Genomic DNA, 7,571 nt, shown 5'->3' with positions numbered 1-7,571 from the left:
GGGCTGCCTGAAGCCGACCTCCCAACCTCCGCAGAGTGCTGACTCCTCCACCTCCCTGCTTAGTCAGTCCAAGGCGGGATGGGAGCCCACTTGCTAAGCTGGAGGCGGCCTCAGCTGAACGCCAATCGAATGGGGTGGTTGACCCCTTTGAACTCCCTCTGGCTGTTGAATCTGCCCTTGTTTAGATGCTGAGGTGTGCGGGGACAAAGCCCGGCGAGAAGGCAGAGCGATTGCAGCCAGAGGGGAATGGAGGAGGGCAGTGGCCTGGACTGGACCTGGGCACCTGGCCCAGCAGACTCATGCTCCAGGGCTGGGCTTGGGCCGTGAGGTCCAGAGCGCTCGCTGCTGCTGCAGGAAGGTGGTATTCATTCTCCGGCTCCAGGGTCAGCTCCTGGTAGATGGATAGATTGCTTCAGCCCAGCAGTTCCATTTGGCAAGGGAAGCACATGTGCCTTTGCCCTTATCACCCTGCTTGGTGGCAACTTAAGCCTCTCGAGAGGGGACTTAAATATTAGAGGAAGTTGGGTCACCTACCACTGGTTTGGACTAAGAAAAAAAATTTCTTCCCAGGAAAATAATAAAACCACATGAAAGAAATGCTGAAATTAGGGAAAAGAAAACAGCTTTTAAAAAAATCTGACTAACCTACAATAGTCACTAATATCACATAAAAATATTTTTCCCCACCCCTCCCCTGTGCAGATAGTTTGTTTAGCCGTTCATTCATTCATTCATTCCATAAGTATTAGTTGAGTGTCTACTATTACAGGCACCTGGAGATAAGTCCCTCAACAGGACTGATAAAAATCCTAGCCCCTGGGGAAGCTTATATTCTTGGGGAAGAGGGTCAAGTATCTTGCACATACAATTTCTTAGGCAGTTTTCACTTGTCAGTCTATCTCATGAGCACTTCCCTTGTCACTGTGTCATCTTCATACTCACTATTCTGAAGACTACTTACTTTTCCAAGTGAATGGATCAGAGTTTATTTAACCGTTTCACTACTGCCGGGTATGAGCTCTCTTTCCCATCTTCCCAGGTTTAAATAATGCTGTGATAAATATATTCGTGTAGGTGGATTGAAAAATTTTTTTTTTGCCTGTATTTTGGTTACTTGCCTCCTTGGCTATATCTTTCACAGTATCAGGTAGGACTCCTTGTTACAAACAACATAGCCCAAATCTGGTTAACTTGAAGAGAAAAGGAATGTATTGGAAGGTTATCCATCCAGTAGTTTACAGAATTGGCAGAAAGCTGGAGAACCAAGCTCAGAAAAGCAGCAGGAATGTGGGACTGGGGCAGCAAAAGTAGAGGCCAGGTCCACCCCCGGGAACAGTGTTCATGAACCTTGTGGCATCCCTTTCTCCTGGACAAGGCCTCAGTGCCTCCCCCAGCTCTACCAACATCAGGAGGAATCTTCATGCTCCTTGAACCGTTGTCTCACACACTCCTTTGAGATTCCAGGTTCAGGGCTGGCTAAGATTTGGCCAGCTGTGTGGATCTCTGCCTGTCTCTCTGTTTCTAGGGAGTAAGGGGAGGGAATAGCTATCCTTCCTCTGCTGTCCTAGGGGGAGGTAGGTTTCTGCCCCACCCTTGCAGACAAGGAGAGTGGTGGATCCTGGATAGGAAAAAGGAAAAGTATTCACTACAAGCACGTTCTTTAACTTATTATATGTGTTTATGATATGGAAGGGGATGGAGAGGTAGGGGCATAGTTAACAGCACCATTCAATTTTGTCTGCCAGTGGAGGAGACAAACACTGCTCAGCAGGGCTGGCATACGACCCAAGGTGTTAGGTACCACCACCAGCCCTGGTGTACTCAGCATTCAAGAAATGTAGGTGGAATTCACATGGATTAGCTCTATTTTATAGGTAAGGAAACTGGGGCTTGGAAGGGATCTGTGATTTATCCCGGATCACACAGCCAGGAAACCTAAGCCAGCCAGACGTTACTACAGGTCTTCTGCAACCCCTGTGGGTTAGAGGATGACTTGACTTGTTCTGCTTCCCAGCACTGGGCCGGTTGGTGGCTGGTATAAGGGGTGCTTGGAGCAATCCAGGCAAAGGCCCTTTCAACAAAGGGGACTTTGTAACAAGCCTTTCTTTGTTTGGCCACCAGACTGTTCCCTGGAGTAATTAAGGTCTGTAGTCCTTAGATATAAGGCTGGCTGACACCTCTTGACAGTAATACAGGAATCTGAGCTTAGGTGCAATGCTATGTTTGAAATGCATGAGCCAGGGCAGCCCTCCTTCCAAACACCTGGGCACGAGCCATGTGGCTGGACCCTGTCTCTCCTGCCTTGGTAGGACAATACCCACTGGTCCTAAGGAAGGAGGTATACTGGCACTGTCCTGGGCAGTGCCAGGCAAGAAGGCTGGCATGCAGTCCCTACTGCTCTGGCTGCATCTTCAGGACCTGCAGGTGGACATCTGGCCCTCTGCTGCCTGAAGGAGAAAGGTCACAACCTTCTGAGGGTCCTTGAGTACAAGGCAACGCCCACCTGCATCTGTTCTGTTGGTGCACAGTGCCCTCCTGGGGTGGTGAGTAACTGCTATCCTCTTTGCTTGGGGAGATGGTCTCCCTTTGATTCCCATGGTTCTCAGGAGCCAGCATTAAAATCAGCTTGTGTTTTCATTTTTCCTCTGTGAGTCTGTACTTTTATGTTCAAGGTCCCTCATCTAGAGGAGGAAAGACAAGCTTGACTGTCCCTGGAACTGGGAAATTAAGCTTTCATCAGATTTGTACCACTGGGGACTGTGAGGGTCACTGGACAGAAACTGGGTCTCTGCCTTCAGAGCACTTTTGATGTCTTTTAGGGTGGGTACCACTTGGAGGGGAAGAGAGAGAAGGTGCTTTCATTGAGAACAGTGCCCTGGTCCTGGCTTTGCTCTTCCTGAGCCCCCAAACACATCGGTGTGAAGCTCACATGAATAGCAAATCAAGGAGTTTCAGGGTTTAGATAGAAGTGGAATTTTAGCATTGGTAGAGTTAACGTCTCTGGATTCTACTGTTTGTGTTAGCCCTCAAGGGCTCATGACATGAAGGGATTTTCAATTGTGTTGAAACACACACTTCCCTTGCACGCACGGGTGGGTGACACTTCACTACTGAGAACCCGGCACCAGGGTTTCAGCAGAGCTTGGGGCTCTCGACTTCGCTTCACCAAAGGCAATCTGGGAGGGGATCTTTATGCTTCAGTGACTTTTGAGAACTCAGGGCGTCATGAGGGTCTCTGCAAGGGGCTAAGACTCACCCTTCAACACTTGCCCTCATGCCCCCTGCCTCTCCTGGAACCCTCAAGCTTGGGATCAGTCTCTTCCAGCCTCAGCCTCTGCTCACCTTGAGCTCAGTGTGGGCAGCGGGAGTGGTCCTCCTGGCCGGTGCACATAGTTCAGGGCTGCAGTGTCTGCTGAGAATTTAAAACCAATAATAAAGTCAACTGTAAGTCAGTCTGCTTTTTATTATCCCCATGCCGGCAATTCTAAACAATGTCAGTGATAAAATACTTTTTTCCCCCAAATCTTTTGTTGGTCCACATTCTAAACAATTGCTGTGGTGACTGTTGAATTTCAATTATATACATTCATGTATGCATACATACATATATATATATATATATATATGCTTCAAATTAGCATATTTTATTACTTATCCTTTAATAAATATTATAGCCCACATGAAAGTTAATTAGGAGAACTTCCAGCAAGAACAGTTCTGGATGGTTCGAGCTGGCTTCAGGCACAGTTTGTGTCTCCAGCCCCCATGGAGGTAGGTACTCCTGCATTTAAACAACAGATAAACGATGATACCACAATGAATGCAAAGCCAAGAAACAAAACCTGAGTTAACTCAATTTTCTTACATGACCACTTGACGTTTTAGTGTTTAAAATTTAGTAAGTGCAAATTTTAGTTCATACATGAAATGTTTGACTGAATTTGAATTGTATCTTTAAAATTAAAATGCATTCTTTTAAAAAGATTGTTTTAAAAGTAAATAATGAGAATAATAACAATTACAGATTATGACATGATTATCATTGAAAATAATTTTGTCACCTAGAAGAGGGTGTTAAAAAAATGATCCACTTTGGGTGTCACGTATGCTAGGTCCACTACTGTCTGTGCTGATTCACATGACAGAAATCACTAGTTTGTTGAAACAGGAAGGATTACTAATCAGGCTTTAAGTGGCCTACAAACACTGTGAAGGACTGGACAGGCAACTTCTAGTCAAGAGCTCCCAGAAACAATTCCAGCTCAAAGAATTATTGTGAGATATGACTGAGGAAGGCTGTGGTCCCACCTGTCCACTGCAGAGCCCACTACCTCTGCATGATCTGGGCCAGCCAAGTAAAAACCTCATGCCCTGCCTACCTGGGCTCTCAATTGAGGTCTTGCTGCCAGTACATCCAGTTGGCAGAACCTACGCCCATCTAAATCCCTACCTGCAGAGGAGGATGGAAAACTTAGTTGTTTTCTAGTTAATGCAGTATAGGATGATACCCTGGAGAAGCTTGGAATGGAGGTTGAACAAGCCAGTGCACAGCATCCTCTCCAGTGACCCAGTTAGGTTTGTCCATGCCACCTTCCTCTGGTCTCTGGAGGGGTAAGGACCTCCCCCGTTTGACAGCCAGGTTCTGGTCTGTGCTGGCTTCTGGGTAAAATGGCTGGCTCTGTAGTCAGGCATTTCCAATGGAGCCATTCTTGTGGTGTGCCGCCTCTCCTCCACTTAGCAGGTATCTCCTCTGCTTGGGCTCTCTGTCATCGCTGTCCTGGTAGGTGCATCGTCAGTCTTCTCTCCAGGTCTTCCTTATATTAGCTTACTAACATCTGTCAGGTAAGAGTGGCTCAAAACACCCACAGCTCTCTGTGATGCCACCCCTAAACGCCACCCCACTTAAGTACATGCGTTTGTATCATCATTATTCTTTTATAGTAACTTTCAGGGATTTTTCTCAATTTGCAGATTAAATGTGACTCTTGTCCTCAAGTTTTCATTATCATTCTCATGACATTAAAAATACTCTAATTTGCATTTATACTTGGGCCCCAAAACCTTTTGGGGACAGTGGGTAGCTGTGAGTGATGTTGGGACCGAGGAGTAGGCCCTGGAGGGTGACAGTGCAGACAGTGGCTGGATGCAACTTTGGTGTGAAAGCGCCAGCCGAGGCCCAGCCTTGGAACCCAGTGTCCATCCTGCAGCCCGGGAGGCAGGGCCCGCCTGGCAGTCAGTCACAAGCATCACGTGAAGCTCTGCGCACAAGGCCAGAACAAAAGAGGCCGTGGTGATCTGCAAGGGAAGAGGCTGGATTTCTTTCTCTTGCAGCCTCTTGATAGCTGTGTGACACAGACCATGACCTCTCAGGGAAGGGATGTTCCTTATGATGATGGTGGCTCTTAACTTCTGGTGCACTGGGACTGGGAAAGGAGTTGGCACAGAGGGAAGCAGGATTGATGGCATCAGGGTATTTCCTTCTGGATCGTCTCAGGAGGAAGCGCCTGAGACAGTGCCGACGGCCGGCATGGCAGGCTGGCTCCCTGCTCTACCCTCCCTGCCCCTGCCACCACCAGGACTCTTGGAAATGTGCCCACAGTCCTGACCCTCAATACAGAGTGCAGCTGAGGAAAGGAGGGGCTGCAATATCTGCTTCCTTCCCGAGTCCAGTGACCCACACAGGTTCACAGCTTCACACCACTCTTCAGAAGCCATTCCTTTCTCTTCCCTTCAGCTTCCTAATGGCCTGAGCCCCATTTTACTTCAAATAATGGGGACACAGTTTGACCCATTAACATTTCCTCTACTGAATACAGGAGGTCCCGTTTCCTCATTTATTTTTTTTAGTATTTTACTTTATTTTTTAAAATAAAAAATGTACATGGTTAAGGTATACAACATGATGATTTCATATGTATACACATAGTGAAATGATTACTACAGTCATTATGGAGCATGGATATTTTCCCCAGAATCCCTGTTTTCTTCAAAGCATGGTTTCCCAGTGTCCTGTAAGAATAGGACATGCCACATGTTCAGTTTTATATATATATATATATATATATGTTCATGTATATATGTATTTGTATATATAGACAGACATGTGTATATGTATACACATGCAATGCACACATAAATGTATTATTTCTTTCTTCCTGGTTTCCATTTATCAGAATGACAAGGCATCTTGCTGATGCCTCCAACCAACTACAAAGTCTCTAAAGGAGGACATGGTCAAGATCAGGCGCTTCTCCAAAGACACAGCTGATTCCAACCAGCACATTAAGATTCTGAAGTTAAGAGCACATTGTGAAACATGAATCGATGTGACATTGTCAAACAAAATGACCTGTGGGCTTGGGAGGTTGGCGCTTGTAGGAGGCCGAAGTGTGCATCTTAATCTTGATTTCCTTTGGGAATATCTCCTCCATTGTGTTCCTGACTCTGATTATGTTCTCGTGCAATCAAAATAGCTCTAGTCTCTTGGGCCAGACAATTCTTTTTCTTTCTTTTTTTAAACACAGGACAAATTGTTGTTTTATTTTATTTTTTGAACAGCAGCAACTGTTTGGTTTTTGAGCCTTAATGTCTACCTGTGTGTACAAAACCCCATCCCATTAAGAGGAAAAGGATTGAATTTAGAGTCCTGCTAGGTGTGTAAATTATTTAATGCACAGGGACCTCAAATGTTCAACTAGAAAGCCAAAGTTCAGCATTCAGAGTTCAACCTCAAAATGGCATGAACAATCCAATACGTAAGCACAGGTTTCTTCCTTTATATCCATAATTTCAGGATATTATAAAGCCTTTAGCCTTAAGAAAATTTCAGTTGGGATTTGTATTTAACATCAAGCTTATCTTTTGCTTGGTTTTAAATGTATAGTAGGGACTGGGTAAGCTGGGTAATAATAGAGGTTCTGAATTCTAATATAGGGTTTGTCTTCCTATCTCTTCTTCCCTGTCAATACATGATTTGGAAACTTCCCTACTGGCTATTGTCATATAGCTGTTTTTGGGGGGATCTTGAACAAAAGCACAGTGGTTAGAGTATCCATCCATCTCCATATCTGGACTTCACTCAGGCCCTCCCTAGGCTCTCTTTCAATTTCTTTGGCTATGTACTTCAGTGAACTGCAAACAAACAGATCATTTTGCTGATGGTGATAAGGTGGTAATAGACTTTACTTCATTGCCTAGTGCCCTTCAGATATGCTTCCTCCAAAACTCCTCAGCAGAACAAATGTAGTTACTGAATTTGGTTACTGGTACACAGTGAAATAATAGCTAAATAACATAGTTACGTGGTTATAATATAGTTAAATCATGCAGCAAGTTGCACACAATAGAAAATGCAGTTAGGCAGAGAGAATGAAATTAAGCGTTAGAGGTAAAAGAGAGGATGTATCTTTAGATGTGATTTGAAATGAAAAGCAGACACCCTTGGAAGGACATAGAAAGATGTCACCAGATGATGCCTGAGGAAGTGACTTCTCTTGTCAGCTAAGGCAAGGCTGCATAAGGACAGTGGGAAGGACGTGCCCAGTTGGTTATATATCTTATATATTCCTTTC

This window comes from Orcinus orca, chromosome 3 (genome assembly GCF_937001465.1).
Source record: "Orcinus orca chromosome 3, mOrcOrc1.1, whole genome shotgun sequence".
NCBI classification, from domain to species: domain Eukaryota; kingdom Metazoa; phylum Chordata; class Mammalia; order Artiodactyla; family Delphinidae; genus Orcinus; species Orcinus orca.
The sequence above is the reverse complement of the archived record's forward strand: the minus strand, read 5'-3'. Positions refer to the sequence as shown.